Source organism: Pan troglodytes, chromosome 23, assembly GCF_028858775.2.
Source record: "Pan troglodytes isolate AG18354 chromosome 23, NHGRI_mPanTro3-v2.0_pri, whole genome shotgun sequence".
NCBI lineage: Eukaryota > Metazoa > Chordata > Mammalia > Primates > Hominidae > Pan > Pan troglodytes.
The window spans coordinates 29708476-29725746 of NC_086016.1; the positions used below are offsets into that span (position 1 = coordinate 29708476).

Sequence of the window (17271 nt, forward strand, 5' to 3'; positions counted from 1 at the left end):
TAAAAAAAAAAAAACAGGCGGGACACAGTAGCTCATGCCTGTAATCCCAGCGCTTTGGAAGGCCGAGGCGGGTGGATCACGAGGCCAAGAGATCAAGACCATCCTGGCCAACATCGTGAATCCCCGTCTCTACTAAAAATACAAAAAATTAGCTGGGCGTGAGGGTGCACGCCTGTAGTCCCAGCTACTTGGGAGGCTGAGGCAGGAGGATTGCTTGAACCCAGGTGGTGGAGCTTGCAGTGAGCTGAGATCGCACCACTGCACTCCAGCCTGGTGAGAGAGCAAGACTTCATCTCAAAAACAAAAAACAAACAAACAAAAAAAAACACAAAATCCAAAGGGCTGACCAGGCTATCGGGAAGACAGCTGGAGTCTCAGGCAGAAGGAACAGCATGTGCAAAGGTTGGGCTCACTTTCTGGGGTGAGAGAGAATCTGCAAAGAGAATGACTGGAAGGGTAGAGGTGAGGCGGGAGAGTGTGGCCTGGCTCACTGGGCTCAGTGCTGGCTAGCTGTGCTCAAGTCTGCTCTTGTCCTGAAGACCCCAGGGGCCACTGGAGGGTTTTACACACAGGAGAGGCAGCCAGACTTGCTGTTTGGAAAAATTACTCTGGGGAAGGCATTTGGGGAGGACAGCGGGAGGCAGGGAGGCCAGTGGGAGGCTGCTCCAGGGACACACTCATTGCTTTAATCCCTCACGATAACTTTCATTTTAGAGAGGAGGACATTGAGGCACAGAGAGGGGTAGTAACTTGCTCAAGGTTACAGAGCTGGGATTAGAAACTGATCTGTCTGATACTTGGCTTTGCATGCACCCAGGATCTCCCAAGAAAAAACACTTTGCTGGGAGGTGGCGGCCTTGGTCCCAGGCAATTCGTATGTCTCTGAGCAGGCAGCTGCCTCTGTCTGAGCCTCACTGGACTCATCTGAGGATGAGGTGCACTGTGCCTCTTGGCTGAGGTCACTTGGTTGTTGTGACAGCCCAGGACCAATGGTAGGGAAAGGGTTTTATAAACCGTAGAGTGCTGTGCTCCTTTTGTGTTTACTCTTCTTCCAGCAGGAGCCATGTTGGGGAGTGTCGCATTTGCCTGATCAGTGGCTTCTCCCCATCCCCCAACGGGACACCCCTGCAGCTTCAGGATGACTCCCCTCTGGGTGTCCCAGCCAAGCCTCCACCTGACCCAGCAGACGGTGAAGCCCCTATCTTTGCACAAGAAAGCAGTCACTGAGACAAGGACTTGAGGACTTGGGGAGGAGATTCCAGAAAAAAGCAACAAGGGAACAGAGAGAGTGAGACAGGGAAGGAGGGAGAGCCAGGAAAGGGGTGATTTGGGGGATGACTCTGTGGGCACCCAGGGCTCTGTTCCTCTGGAGACCTTCCCAGAAACCAAATACAATATGCCTCAGGATTGTCCCCTCCAAAAGACAGGAGGCTGGGCCATTTATCCAGGATCCCAGTTCCCCATCCATAGTTGGCATCCTACAGAGCCAGGCTGCACCTGCGCAGGCTGAGGGGCTCCTTCAAGACCGGAGACAGACAACAAGGCTATGCCAGGGCTCAGGTGGGGTGCTAGCACCATGCCCCAGTCTGTGCACACAGCTGCCCTGAAATCAGAGTGGAGGCCAAGGGTCTGTGACACGGGACACAGGAAGCTCCTACTTCACTGGGCGGGCACACCTCCCCTTCCAGCCTTCCTTTCATGCCCCATGCCACCTCCAACCTCTGTTCCCCAAGTTCCCCCATCTCAGGTGGAGGGCGGGGAACAACCATTGGGGGAGAAGTCACACCGATGAAGGAAAACTTCAAAACCAGATGCCAGAAAGGTGTGTGGCCAGAGTGGAGGGGCAATGAGCTAAAACCCCTCCATGACGGGCTAACCTGTGTCCCCCTCAGATTCACATGATGAGGTCCTAACCTCCAGGACCTCAGAATGGGACTGTATTTGGAGATAATTCAGGGGAAATGGGGTCAACAGGGTGGGCCTTAATCCAGTATAACAGTCCTTATAAGAGAAGACTAGGCCACAGACAGAGACGCCAGACCTTTGCTCTGTGTTCACACAGAGCAAAGACCTCCTGGGGGCGCAGTGAGAACGTGATCATCTCCAAACCTGCCAACACCTTCATCTTGGACTTCCAGCCTCCGGGTCTGCCAAAGAACACATTTCTGTTGTTTAAGCACCCAGACTGGGGTGTTTTGTCATGGCAGCCCTGTGACACTGACACACTCTCCTACCGGAATGGGTGGGGCAAGTAAATGGTGTGGGTTCTCCACGTACCTTCTCATGCACCCCTGATGTGCTTTGGATCTGTGTCTCTGCCCAAATTTCATGTTGAAATGCAATCCTCAGCGTTGGAGTGTGGGGCCAGAGGAGGTGATTGGATTATGGGGTAGATCCTTCATGAATGGTTTAGCACCATCCCTGTGGTGCTGTTCTCACAATAGTGAGTTCTCTTGCAAGATTTGGTTGTTTTAAAAATGTGTGGTGGCCGGGTACAGTGGCTCACGCCTGTAATCCCAGCACTTTGGGAGGCCAAGGCGGGCGGATCACGAGGTCAGGAGATCAAGACCATCCTAGCCAACACGGTGAAACCCCATCTCTACTAAAAACACAAAAATTAGCTGGGTGTGGTGGTGTGTGCCTGTAATCCCAGCTACTCGGGAGACTGAGGCAGGAGAATTGCTTAAACCTGGGAGTCAGAGGTTGCAGTGAGCTGAGATATCACTATTGCACTCCAGCTTGGCGACAGAGCGAGGCTCCATCTCAAAAGAAAAAAAAATGTGTGTGGCATCTCCCTCAGTCCCTCTCCTGCCACGGAAGACACCTGCTCCTGCTCTGCCTTCCGTCATGAGGAAAAGCTCCCTGTGGCCTCCCCAGAAGCAGATGCTACCATGCTTCCTGTACAGACTGCAGAACCATGAGCCAATTCAACCTCTTTTCTTTATAAATTACCCTGTCTTGGGTATTTCTTTATAGCAGTGGGAGAACAGACTAATACAATCCCCTTCTGCGCACGCACACACACACAAACACACACACACACACACACACACACACACCAGTCACTGGTTCCCTAAGCACATTTAGGCCAAGATCATATTTTTAGTAAATGTCACCTCTTCTGCATCCTGCCATGTACGCTGTTAAAATAAGCAACAGCAGCAGCCGCCTTCATTCACACTCCTACTGCTACATGGTAGGATGAGAACCCAGACCCACGACAGCTATTCCTCAAACACCAGGATTGTCTACAGGGTTGCATGATTTAGCCCCCATCCATCTTTCACCCACATCCCATGCCACTCTCCTTATTCACCACACCCAAGCCACATCAGCCTCCTTTCTGTCCCCAAAACAAGCCTTTGCATTTTCCACCTCAGAGCCTCTGTGCTTGCTGTCCCCTCTCCCTAGAATTCTCTTCCTGCAGCTTTTCTCACCACTACTACTTTCTGATCCTTTGGGCCTCAGACAAAATGTCACCCACTCAGACTGACTTTTTGTATCAGTTAGCTACTGCTGCATAACAAAACATCTCAAAACTCTGTGGCTTACAAAGAGCAGGCATTTGTTTGGCTGCAGAACTTCTGTGGCTGAAGGTTGGATGGGCAGTTCTACTGATCTGGGCTCATCAAATGATTGCTCTGCCTTTGAGGTTAGCTAGCAGATCAGCCCAGTTCTGGTTGATCTAGGTTGGCTTCAACTGGGACAGCTCATCTCTGCTATATGTGCTTCTCATCCTCCAGCAGAAGAGCCCAGACTTATACTCAAGGTGGTCACAGGGTTCCAAGTGAGTAAGCAGAAATGTGCAAGGCCAGGCCAGTGCAGTGGCTCACATCTGTAATCTTAGCACTTTAGGAGGCTGAGGCAGGAGGACCACTTGAGGCCAGGAATTCAAGATCAGTCTGGGCAAAGTAGTGAGAGTCCCATCTCTACAAAAAATATAAATTAAAAAGTTACCCAGGCATGGTGGCATGTGCCTGTAGTTCCAGTTACCTGACAGGCTGAGGTGGTAGAATGGCTTGAGCCCAGGAGTTTGGGGCTGCAGTGAGCTATGATCACGCCACTGCCCTCCAGCCTGGGTAACAGCAAGACTCTGTCTCTAAAAAAAAAAACAAAAATGAAAGAAAGAAATGTGCAAGGCCTCTGTGGCCTCAGGTCAGAGCTGGACACGTATCACTTATGCCACATCCTATCAGCCAAAGCAGGGGACATGGCCAAGCACAGGTTCAAGGGATGGGAAGTAGATTCCCCTTCTAGGTGGCTGAGTCATGCGGTAAAGGGCAGTGGCTACCAGGAGGAGTGAAAGGTTCAGGGAATTTTTGCCGTCAACTTTCCCTGACCACTTTATCTAAGAAATACCCTCAGAGAGTGTCACTTTGCCTATTTGATTTCCCTCCTTGCACATGTTCCAATGTGTCATTATTATTATTATTGAGACAGAGTCTCACTCTGTCACCCAGGCTGGGGTGCAGTGGTGTGATCTCAGTGCACTGCAACATCTGCCTTCCCAGTTCAAGCGATTCTCCTGCCTCAGCCTCCCAACTAGCTGAGTGTACAGGCACAGGCCACCACACCTGGCTAATTTTTGTATTTTTTAGTAGAAACGAGGCTTCACCATGTTGGCTAGGCTGGTCTCGAACTTCTGACCTCAAGTGATCCACCAGCCTCAGCCTCCCAAAGTGCTGGGATTACAGGCGAGAGCCATCACACGCAGCCCCAATGTGTCATTATCTTGTTTATTTAGTAGTTAACCCCTTCTTGTGTGTGGCTCCTGAGGGCCTAGACAGAGAGACAAGCACACTGCCTGGCACATAGGAGTTTAGAAAACGCTGCCCTGCCCCCATCTCCACCAGCACAAACACTTCTTCCTACCCCGAGAATAAGCCAGAATAAGCCAGATCTTAGCAAGCTCAGGGTTGAGGGTGTGGAGGGTGCCAGACCTGTTGGGATATTTCCTCTGGAAAGCAGGGGTACAGGGCTCAGCTCAGCCAGGACTACACAGCCCAGCCTAAGAGCCACAAATCCTCCTCCCCTTTCTGGGGCCCGCTCTGAGGAAGCCGTATCTTGCCTCATAATTGTATCTGAATGCAAATAGCTCTGCCAGTGTGAATATATTAAAATCTGCGTCGTCAGCAATCACAGCGGAGGGCGGGGAGGGGAGGGGCCATGCAGAACCCAGAACACAAATGACTGTCTGGATGATCGCTCCATCCAAGGAGGCCAGGGGACGGGAAGCTCATTGTGTGCCTGGGGGGGTTCTTGCTTTGCTCACTAAAAATGCTCACGTTTAAAGCTGAACTAATCCTGGCTGTGGAGCTGAGGCCCCAAGAGAAGGAAGAGGGGCCAAGATGGTGCAGGTGGTGCTTTCAAAAGGGGACACCTGCCAGGTGGGGCTGATGTTGGGGGAAAGGGATAAAAAAGGGTGGGACATCGAACTTCAGGAGGGCACAGTATGTGTACGGTGCTGACTCACCAACTCACTCACTCATTCATTCTTTCATTCACTCAGCATTTCCTGGGCACCCACTCAAACTTCTCACTGTGCTGAATCCTTTCCTTAACACATCTCCCTGCAGCACCAAAGACCAAGCCTACAATCCTCCCTGGGCCTGTGAGGCCCTTTTCTAACTGACATCTGCTTGCCTTGCCTCACCAGTCCCCCCACCAACCTGCGCCCGTCAGCAGCACTGCATTCAAAACTCTGCTATGGTTGCCTCCTTCAGGAAGTCCTCCCTGACTGCCCCCTTGACAATAGCATCATTCCCAATCCCTTACGCTGTTCTATATTTCTTCATAAACACTGACACCATCATGTATATTTTTTACTTTTAACCTCAATCTCCCCATTTAAAATGTCAGCTTTGTGCCCATCTTATCCGAAAGCTGGGTCCCAAACACTTGCACCTTGCCTGGCATAGGACAATAAATGTTTGCTGAGTGACTGAATGAGCGGTCAGGATAAGGGGTGGCTGTTACTCATCAATGCTGCCCAGCTCATGTTGTTTTTTAAAAGAGGGGGCAATAATGGGATCACCCCTCGGCTCTGATTCAGGAGGTCGGTGGACACAAGCCCCAGGATGAGATCCAGGGATGGCCCCACCACAGGCCTGGAGGTTATGCGTGAACCCATTTATGAACCTGGGGACACAATGCCTGATCTCAGGAGCTCATGGGCCAGCATGGGAGGCAGACAATGATCCATTGAACACATACATGATGTGGTATAAAGCAGTGATTTGTGCAGAGAAGGAAGATAAAGCTGAAAAGGGGGTTAGGTAGTGACAGATGGGGAATCAGGGAAGACTTCTCAGAGGTGGTGTTTAAAGCAGAAACTTGAATGGAGAAGGGGGCAGCCCTGTGAGGACCTGGGGGAAGGACATTCCAGGCAAAGGGAACAGCCAGCGCACAGGGAACACAGTTGGCATATTCAAGGGACAGCAAAAGTTCCGGGGAGGTGTGAATGGAGCAAATAGGAGGCAGACAGGCAGTAGTTGTGGGTAACAGGGGCCGGGTTATGAGGGCCTTGAGATGGGGGTCATCGGAAAGTTCTGAGCAGATGGGGGAGATCCGACACATGGATTCAAGGCTTCCCTCTGCTTTGTGAAGAGGAAGGACTGAAGGGCCCGGGGAGAAGCAGGGAGCAGAGACAGGCCACTGCAGGTGCCAGGTAAAAGGTGTAGGGAGGGGGTGAGAGCTGGTGGCCTTGAGATGTGGTTTTGTTTTGTTTGTTTGTTTGTTTGTTTTGAGCCGGAGTCTCACTCTTGTCACCCAGGCTGGAATGCAATGGTGCGATCTCGGCTCACTGCAACATCCGCCTCCCAGGTTCAAGCGATTCTCCTGCCTCAGCCTCCCGAGTACCTGGGATTGCAGGCACCCACCACCACGCCTGGCTAATTTTGATTTTTAGTAGAGATGGGATTTCACCATGTTGGCCAGCCTGATCTCAAACTCTTGACTTCAAGCGATTTGCCCACCCCGGCCTCCCAAAGTGCGGGGATTATAGGCGTGAGTCACTGCACCACTCGAGATGTTTGAAAGATGAAGTTACCGAGGTCGAGCACGGGGTGGTGGGTAGGAGAAGATTCAAGGATGCCTCCCAGTATGGGGCCCGTGTGATGGAAGCAAAATGAGGCCAACTGCTATAGGGTCTGGGGATGGAGTGGGTTGTGTAGGGAACAAAGCAGGACTGGAAGTGGGCTGGTTGCAAGGTGGGTACCGGTTCCTCAATCCACGTGGCAACTGTTGGAACATCCTCACCAGGTTGGCATTGGCTTTGGCTTCCACTTACACCACTCGGATGGTGGGGAGCTCATCACCCACCCAGGGAGCCAGTTTCACTGTCAGAAACACGTCCTTTAAGCTGCACTCCTCTCTGCTTTCCTGAGCTCTCCCTCCACCCGGCCCCAGCACAGCACTCATCATGGAGTTCTAGAATCCATGAGAGAAAACAAAGAGAGGAGGTAAAAGAGGGAGAGAAAGAGAACGGGCCAGGGACTTCAGCTCACAGAATCTCCCTTTTTCCTCCATGCTACTCCACTACAATGATGTCACTACCCTCACAGAACAGACAGGGGGCTGTGGTTCAGAGAGGTGAACCCACTCACCCAAGGCGCCTCAGGAAGTAAATGGCAGAGGTGAGATTCCAGCCTCAAGATCCCATACAGTCTCTGAACAGAACTGACTGGGGTGTTCGTGTTGTCCAGCCCCCTGCCTCGCACCAGGCACGAAGAGAGGTGAGTACGAAACCCAGGGCAGCCTCCTCCTTCGATGCTGAAATACAACCCATCTGTGCAAAGATGGGGCCAGACAGTTTCCAGGCCCCTCTGCCTTGGGGGAACTTAGAGAAATGATTTGAGGCCCACAGTCTCCCACATCAGTGGGGCCTACGATGATCTCTCCTGACACCTGGACCAACCTGGCTTGCTGATCTGTCTGCCGGTTCAAAGTCCAATGCCCAACCCCAGCACCCAGCAGAGACCCTTGGCACACAGTAGACACTCAATAAACATTGTTGGGTACGTATCTGAATCATAGGATGAAGTCATGACCTGTGTGTGTTCCTTCCTCCCTAAAGAAGAAAAGATCAAACCATATATATATATATGTATATAAAGAAAATCAATCCATCCATCCCAGAGTTTCTATTGCAGGGGCCAAGACTGAGCAAGTACGCCAAGTTGAGTCAGGACAGAGAGACAGCGCCAGCCCCACTGTGAGCCACTGATAAGAGGGGGTTGGCTGGGGAATCCAGGCGGCTTGTCTATCAGCCTATTAAACACCATTCTTACAAGTTTTTTTTCCCTCCTCCCTTTTCATTAATATGGAGGGTGAATAGAACATTGAATAAAAATCAGCCCTTGCCACACAATTGTGGGATTGAAAGGTAACTGTCAACAGAAGGATTTGGGTGACAAAGGGAACAGTTTCGGCGCTTAGCAAATGATTTTCGGCTTGTCATTTCAATGGGCTGTGTTTTTCAGAGATTGTGGGGTGGGTTTTTCTCTACTTTTTTTCTTTTTTTTTTTTTGAATAGCATTTATTACCATGCTTTTAAAAATTGTCTGTGTGTGTGTGTGTGTGCCTGTGTTGTCTTTTTCCAGACGCCCTTCCTTCACAGATGCTGTGTTCCCCTCCTCCTGGGTCTCACAAATGCGTCTTTCTCCAAAAATAAAATGAGATAAAATAAGACACACAACAGCTCTGGGAGGCCAAGGAGGGGAGAAGATGTTTTGTGAGGAATGGATAGTGGCAGTGTGGGGGACAGAGGGCAAGGGGGCCCGGAGAGGGAGACGGGCACGGCTGGGGGGGCTTAAACCCTGCCCTGTGGCTCCCAGGCCAGCTATAGCCTCGAGCCTCGCTGGTGGCCATGTCTCTCTCAGGGCAGAGATTAGTGACACCCCCTTAGCATCAAGATGCAACGCCTCTGTGGACTGGGTGGGGGTCAGTGTCAGGCAGCCCCCACTCCCTGACCAGACTCCACCATCGCCCTCAGAGCAGCTCAAGAGAGCTCTCGATCTATAAAGAAGAGGTGTCCCTACATCCAGCAATGTTGTGGGGGGACAACACATCCCTCGGAGACAGCTTGAAGCCAGCACTCCAAGTGGACAAGAATCCTGAGGGGCAGGACATCAGAGAAAGCACACCCGCCTCAGTTAAAATATCAGAATGATACTTTCCACACCTCCAAGTAAAAGTACGCATGCTTTTAAAGAGCTATTCAAAAATCTCCCTCCTCTCTGAATGGCCTATGATCAGGGTGAAAACTAGGAGATCCATGTTTATTGCAGTCTCCAGGACTCAGTTTCTCTCATCTGTGAAATGGGCCAGTGGGACCCAATCATGGTTCAAAACATTAAAAAAAAACCAGCAGACCCATTAGAGAAATGCAAATTTAAACCACAATGAGCTATCACCACTCCCCTGTCAGAATGGCTAAAATAAATTAAAAAAAAAAATAGTGGCAACACCAAATGCCAGTGAGGATGAGGGAAAACGGGCTCCCTCTCACGCTGTACAGTGGGGAAGATAGGTTGGCAGTTTCTTTAAAAAGTAAATATTCTACCACGCAACCGGCAATTGCACTCCTGGGCACTGATCCCAGAGAAATGAAGACTTATGTTCACATAAAAACCTGTACATGAATGTTTATAGCAGTTTTATTCGTAATAGCCCAAAACTGGAAACCACCCAGGTGCCCTTCAACAGGTGACTGGGTTAACACACTGTGACACAGCTACATCATGGAATATGACTTAGCGGTAACAAGGAACGATTATCGATACACACGACAACCTGGATGGATTGATGGGAAATTATGTCCAATCCAAAAAGCAAAACCCAGAGAAGTTACATGCTGTATGTACATTTACATTCCACTGTGAAAATGACAAAATTATGGACACGGAGAACGGATTAGTGGTTGCCAGGAGTTAAGGAGGTGGTGGAGGCAGGAGATAAGTGGGCGTGGCTGCTAGAAAAGGGCCACCTGAGGGATGGAAATGTTTTGTATCTTGAAATGTTTTGTATCTGTATCAACGTCAATATCAAGGTTGGGACATTAGACTTTTTGCAAGATGTCATCACTAGGGAAAACTAGGTAAAGGATACACGGTATCTCTGTATTATTTCTTACAACAGAATGCAACTCTACGATTATCTCAAAATAAAAAGATTTATTTAAAAATAAAAACCACAGAGCCCATTCTACAAGTAGAATGTTATAAGGCCCATATGTGTGCCAGGTGCACACGAAGACACTCTTTTTGAACTGACTGCCTGGCCCACAGCCCCCACTCCGTCTTTCAGGGTTACCAGCAGTTTGGAGACCCACCGGATCTAGGGTCCCCAGGGTATTCCCCAGCTCCAGAATGTGCAGGCTCTGGGAAGTGTCACTGGCAGGCATGCCAGCCCTGTTAGTGTCACTGGCGGGCATGCCAGCTATGGGTTCCCATAGCTTACATATTTGGGCTCCAGACGGCCAGAAACTTTTGGTACTTTCAGCTGGTGTGGCCACTCACCACCCGGGCCCTGTGGGGGTTGCAGGCTGCAAGTGAGTGAACAAGGCATGCCAGGCCAAGACAGAAGGGACAGCATCTTCCCTGGAGTGCTGAGGTCTGTCTAGCCTTTCCATGTGGGTGGGCCACACCATGCCCATACCCACACCATACCCCTCGGTGGCTATCTCTCCAGCACCGCCCTCCTCCCAAACCTTCAGCCACAGAGCCACATCCTCACCTCTCCAACCCAGCTGCCCCACCTTCCGGCGGGCTGCGATGAGACTGGCAGAGAGTTATGGGAAAGCCCAAAATAGGGTACAGGAGAAGCGCCCAGCATGTGGGGAATCGGGCACCTGCCTCCTGCTCCAGACTCTACCACCCACTCACTCACTGCCCAGTGGAGTACAAGACGCATCCCTTCTCCTCTTTGAGCTTCTGTGTCCACATCTGCAACTGAGCACGCACTCAGCAAAGAAATTAATATTTATTAAGCACTGCTTCTGTGTGGGGCATTTTTACCAAGGCGGGAGGGGCTGCATGGATACAACAGGCTCAGTTCACTCTCCACTAGGGGAGTTGGATGTTAAACCAGTTATCACATAAACAAGAAAATTTCACAACAAAACAAGGTGATTTAACAGGAGTGGTGTCAGGGGCCTATCTGGAGAGGGGAGGTTTGAAGAGGAGGCAGACCTTGTTCACTCCCTACTGATACACACGACAACCTGGATAGATCAATAGAAAATTATGTCCAATCCAAAAAGTAAAACCCACAGAAGTTATACATTGCATGATTCCATTTACATTCCACTGTGAAAATGACAACGCTATAGAAATGGAGAACGGATTAGTGGTTGCCAGGAGTTAAGGAGGTGGTAGCGGCAGGAGGCAAGTGGGCAACGTCAAGGTCTGGGGGGAGGAGGTTCCACAGAAAAGGAGAGTATGTGCAAAGGCCCTGGGGTCCAGGCAAGCTCAGCATCCTTGTGGCACAGAGACAAGGCTGGTGTCACTGCAAGGGAGTGGGAGACGACAGAGTTGCAAGACCTCGGGTCCCACAGGAAGAAGGGGTCTGATCCTGAGGGGCCTGGGGAGCCAAGCGTGGGGAAGAGTCTAGTTTTCCTTCTCTGGAGAGGGAGAAGGTACTGCAGGGGCTGATCTCATGTGTGCTTTAACAAGATCACTCACTGTCTGCAGTGGTAAGCTGGAGGACATGAACAGAGCAGGGAAACCTTACCTGGTTACCTGGGACCTTGCAGGTGAGGTTTTATGGATCCCACAAACTGCAAAGTATTGTTAATGCACATGACCCCAGCCAGCCTCTAACCAGCCCAACTCACCAGCTGTTGGTCCAACCCAGCTGCTGCCAGTGGCTTGAACCTCCCAGGTGTCCCAAGGACATAATCGTGACAGCAGCCCCAAGGGTCAGCCCCAGTGGTCACAGTCCAGATGTGCCAGCTGCTGGGTGGAATTAGGGCTCATCTTTCAGGACTAAACATATTTCTGAGTGTGTCCGCGAGGCATTTCTGCAAGAGACTGCCATTGAAATTGGCGGGCTGAGTAAAGATGGCCCTGCCCCATGAGGATGGGGAGGGCCTGGATAGAACAAAAGGGTGGAGGAGAGTTGAATTCCTTTGGCCTGACTGCTTGAGCTGGGACACTGGTCTTTTTCCCGCCCTCTTGCTCCAAGTTCTCAGGTCTTTGGACACCAACAAGAATCTATACCATCGGCTCTCAGGCCTTCAGCCTACGCCACTGGCCCTCCTCCATCTCCAGCTTGCAGATGGCAGATTCCCCCCGGGACTCCTCAGCCTCCACAATTGCATGAGCCAAAACCTTATAATAAATCTCCTCATATATGTTTATATATAAACCTCTTTCTATATATAAATCTTTTAAGTATATATTTTATGTAAAAATCTCTATATATATTCATATATGTGTTTATGCTTTTCTCTTCTATTGATTTTGGTTTTCTAGAGAACGCCGATGAATATAGCTGCCTTTCTGGCCCAGTTGTGTTTGCTCCACACAGCCCAGAGTAGAGAATTCTGCCCGTGAAGTAGGGCTTGGCTGCAAGCTTCGACTTCACCCTGGAGAATCCTGGGGGTTCAGGCTTTTAACGTAGAAAGAAAAGTTGGCCGGGTGCGGTGGCTCATGCTTGTAATCCCAGCACTTTGGGAGACCGAGGCGGGCAAATCACAAGTTCAGTAGTTCGAGACCAGCCTGGCCAACACAGTGAAACCCCGTCTCTACTAAATTAGCTGGGCGTGGTGGCAGGCACCTGTAGTCCCAGCTACTTGGGAGGCTGAGGCAGGAGAATCACTTGAACCCGGGAGGCGGAGGTTGCCATGAGCTGAGATCGCACCACTGCACTCCAGCCTGGGCGACAGTGCGAGACTCCATCTCAAAAAAAAAAAGAAAGAAAGAAAGAAAGAAAAGCTCTGCCCCTCCCCAGGCTCTGGAATATGCCTTGCCTTCCCCACTTGCAAGGGGAAGAAAGGTCAGATGATCTTCCAAGCCCCTTTGCTGAAATTCCAAGAATCTCCCATGCATCTGTAGTAATAAGGTCTGTCACTGAGTGAGCGCCTACTGTATTCCCCTCATGCTACCTGCCCTGCATGCAATGGCTCACTCAGTCTTCACAAGCTCCTCCCAAGGCAGGTGAGGCTAGCATCCTCATTGAACAGGTGAGAATATCAAGGCACGGAGAACCTGAGTCACTTGCTTCAGGTCACACAGCTGATACGTGGCACCACTGGAATTTGATCTAATGTCTAGCTGACCCCAAGTCTGTCCCCTTAACCACTCTCCTATGTGGCTCCTCGATCATTAACCAAAACCCCCAAAATTATGATTGAAACCCATTTGTTCATTCATAGAAGATGGATTGAGGTCCACTACACGCCTTGTAGTGCCAAGCCTCCTGGATGTTGAACAGTGAACGCAGCAGAGAGAACTTGCTGCCTCCACGAAATTTATATTCCAGTTGAGGGGAGGAAGATAATAAATAAGTAGGTGATATGGCAGAAGGTGAAAAGTGCCGTCAAGCAGGGAATAAAGCAGGGAAGGGCGATGGGAAGTCCTGGGGCCAGGATAATAACTTAAGAGGGTGGCCAGGGAGACCGTGTGGAGAAGGTGGCAGAAGTCACATTGGGAAGGAGATGAGGAAGATGGCCCTGCAGATGTCTGGACGTGGAACAGTCATGGCAGGGGGAATAGCAAATGCAAGGCCTGAGGCAGAAGGTGTCAGGGAGCCAGGAGGAGGCTGAGGTGTTGGGGCGGGACCTGAGAGATGGGTGAAGGCAGGGAAGTGTGGGTGTCCGGAGCACATTGGCGCTGTCGGTGAGAGGGGGTTCTGGGAAGGTGTGCAGCAGATGATGTCTTGTGCAGACTCATGCCTTAGGGTCCCTCTGGCTGCCGGAGCTGAAGATAGGCTACTGGGAGACAAGGATGGAGGTAGGAACGCCTTCAAGGAGGCTGCCACAATAATCCAGAGGAGTGACAATGGTGGCTCCAGCCAGGGTCATCAGGAGCCTCTCTGCACAGCCTCTCCTGCCTCCATCCCTCTGCCCTGGGAGTGGTTTTAAAGGGGTCTCCGCTGACACTCACTCCCACTGCTGCACCGTCTCCCGGGGCTTCCCCCGTCTCTGCCCTCCCCAAGGCACTGGTCATCAAGGCCACAGCTGGAGTCTCTTCCAGACCTTTGAGCTCCAGGTCAGGCACAGAGCAGCCACTTGGCAAATGTCGGCGCTCGTTCATCATTATGGAAGGTCCATACCTTGGCGAGAGAGAAAGACATGCAGAAAGAATCCTAGTCCCCGAAAGCTCTGGAGTCAGACAGGTCTGGGTTCCAATCCTGATTCTGCTGCATCCTCGCTGCGGGACCCTGGCCACATCGTTCTTCTCTCTGAGGCTCAGTGTCCCCATCTGTAAAACGAAGAGGGCCACTCAGGGTCACACTCGCCACTCAGGGTCACACTCTCCACCCAGAGCTCATCTTTGACTTCTCTTTGGAGATAACCTGACTCACCGGCGCCTACTCTTCAATGTCTTCCCAAACAGGCCCTACAACGCATACAGTGCCCCTGCCACCCCCTGGCCAGAGTTCGTGGCCACCTCAGGGCTCCGGGCTGCTGCAGCTGAGCACCCCACGAGGACAGGACATGGGCCTCGCTCTCCTCCTCTGTGCAACGGGCACCGCACCACCTGGCTCATAGCTGTCTTCAGTGATTCCTAGGGATGATGAACACAAAGTGCCTCATCCTGGGCTCAGGATCAGTGAAGCTCCCCATGAGAAAGCTACACAAAGATGGAGGTGGAACTAGAGTGATGTGGCCACAAGCCAAGGAATGCCTGGAGTCATCGTAAGCTGGCAGAGGCCAGAAAGCGTCCTCCCTGGGCCCTTTGGACAAAGCACAGCTCTTCCAGCATCTTGATTTTGGTTCTGGCCTCTAGAACTGTAAGAAAATTAATTTTTGTTATTTTTAAGCCACTAATTTTATGGTCATTTTTTATAGCAGCAACAGGAAACTAGTAACAGTTTTGGTTCACCTAATATTCCTGCATCACTATGATTGTGAATTACAGCTGCTGGCACATCTGTCTTTCCTCTAGACTGTGAATGTCTAGAATACAAGGACTATGTTTGGGGATCTACAGATAAGTGGGGTTGCCTAACCACTCTGCATTAGAGAAAGTCAGCCCCTGCTGGGCCAGACTGGAAGAGACTTCAGAAACCGTAGGAACAATCTCCTTAGGTCAGGACCAGAGGGTGGCAGGTCTTGAACCCAGAGCCCTGGACCCCACCCACAGCTCCTGCCAAGCAGACCTGCAGCCCCCGCCAAGCAGACCTGCAGCCCCCAAGGGCACATCACCTTTTCAGCCAGCAATTTAAGGCCCTGCCTGAGTGCAGACTCGGAGAGAAGGAGAGAGGAGACTTGAGGATCTCGATGGACTTGTGGTTCATTCAGTCAAGTCTTTGAGAGAGAGTGCATTTTATTAGTACCAAAGAATTGAGTGCTATGATTCATGAGACTCAGAAAGAATTGGCTCCATGCCCTGTGCCCATTGACAGGTGAGCTGGAATTATAGGCTGGTGGAGAGAGTTTGCCTGTGGGTTTCTGAGAGGGAAGTGAACTACTTATGCCAGCCACTCTCTCCACCCCCCAAACACACCATCTTCCAAGCGCATCTTCTGATGCCACATTCCAATCCCTATGCCAGGTGGGAGATATCCTGCAGTTTGTTGCCTCCTGCCTCTTCCTGGCAAAGCTTAGACTAAGGCCTTCAACATGGTTCCAGTGTCTTGTCATGATGGCTTCTGGTCAGCCCCAGGATGTGGTAGCCCTGGGGAAAGCCTTGGGGTCCCCTCTGATGCCCCAAGAAATCATTCATAGCGATTAAGGGAGGTTATTGCCCAGCACGTGCTTGATTGACATTGGATGGATGAATGGATAGATGGGTGAGTGGGTGGATGGGTGGACGGATGGATGAGTGGGTGGGTGGGTGATTGCATGGATGAATGGATGGATGGAGGGATGGATGGATGGATGGATAGATGGATGGATGATGGATGGATGAAAGGAAGGAAAAATAAATGGATGGATAGATGGGGGTGGATGAATGAATGGATGGGTGGATGGGTGGATGGATGGATGGATGGATGGATGGATAAATGGAAGCAAGGAAAAATCAATGGATGGATAGATGGAGGGGTGGAAGGATGGATGAAGGGATGGGTGGAAGGAAAAATAAATGGATGGATGGATGGATGGGTGCATGGATGCATGGATGGGTGGATGGATGGATGGGTGCATGGATGCATGGATGGGTGGATGGATGGATGGGTGCATGGATGCATGGATGGGTGGATGGATGGAAGGAAGGGTGAGTGGGTGGGTGGGTGTATGGATGAACAGAAGGAAGGAAGGGAGAAAGGAAGGATGGATGGAAAGATGAATGGGTAGGTGGGTAAGGAAATGCATGAATGAAAAAATGAGTGGATGAGTGAATGAGTGAATTATTTCAAAGTTAAACAACCCCAGTTTCAAATTATTTTCCCACTAACATCTGTGTGACTTGTTCAAGTTACTTCTCACCTTGAGCCTCAGTTTCCTCAGTTGTAAAATGGGGGTCATGTTGCCCAGCTGATGATGCTCATCCATAAAATGAGAGTGATGGTGCTGTGAGTTCTAACAACATTATGCATATAAAGAGACTGGTCCAATTTTCATCACACCCTTCTCAGAGTCTCCTGGAAGTGGCAAATCTGGCACACAGTAAGTCCTCAGGAATAATGAGTTAGCCTTAAGTCAGCTTAAGGGGGATGACTTTTAGGCCTCAAATCACCTGGTTCCCCTGAGGTCTCTGAAAGCCCTTTCCTCTATGAAGTTGGAGAGAATTTCTGATGTTGACTTCCCCTGTAGTGTGAGAGGAGCCAAGTTGGAGCATGTACCCTGCTTCCCTCAAGGTCATGTCCAACACCACCCCAAGCCTTGTTCTCTAGGGGACCCAGAGCATGCACTTCCCAGCTGACCTCTCCACAAGTAGGACCTGTAAAAGTAGCAGCCCTTTTCCTCTACCACCCCCAGAGTGGTAGAGAAGAGGGCACAGGAAGAACAGAAACAGGCCAGTGCACTCTACCACTCTAGAGGACCAGAAAAGTTTCCTGCCATCCCAACCATCAGCAAAGGGAATATCTGGGGGCTGGGGGAATTTTCCAACTGGGCTTCAAATCCACAATTCTTGTGCACGATGCAGGAAAACGTACAGACTT

General features: G+C 50.7%; 1 long non-coding RNA gene across 2 annotated transcripts in view; it reads right to left on the reverse strand.

Moving 5' to 3' along the window:
- The window catches only part of LOC107970337 (uncharacterized), a 109844-nt gene that overhangs the window by 47533 nt on the left and 45040 nt on the right, over nt 1-17271 (reverse strand). For both annotated transcript variants that reach the window (XR_008541886.1, XR_008541887.1), the window contains exon 2: nt 14275-14423. This is a non-coding gene — a long non-coding RNA (uncharacterized LOC107970337). The remainder of the gene's footprint in view (nt 1-14274; nt 14424-17271) is intronic.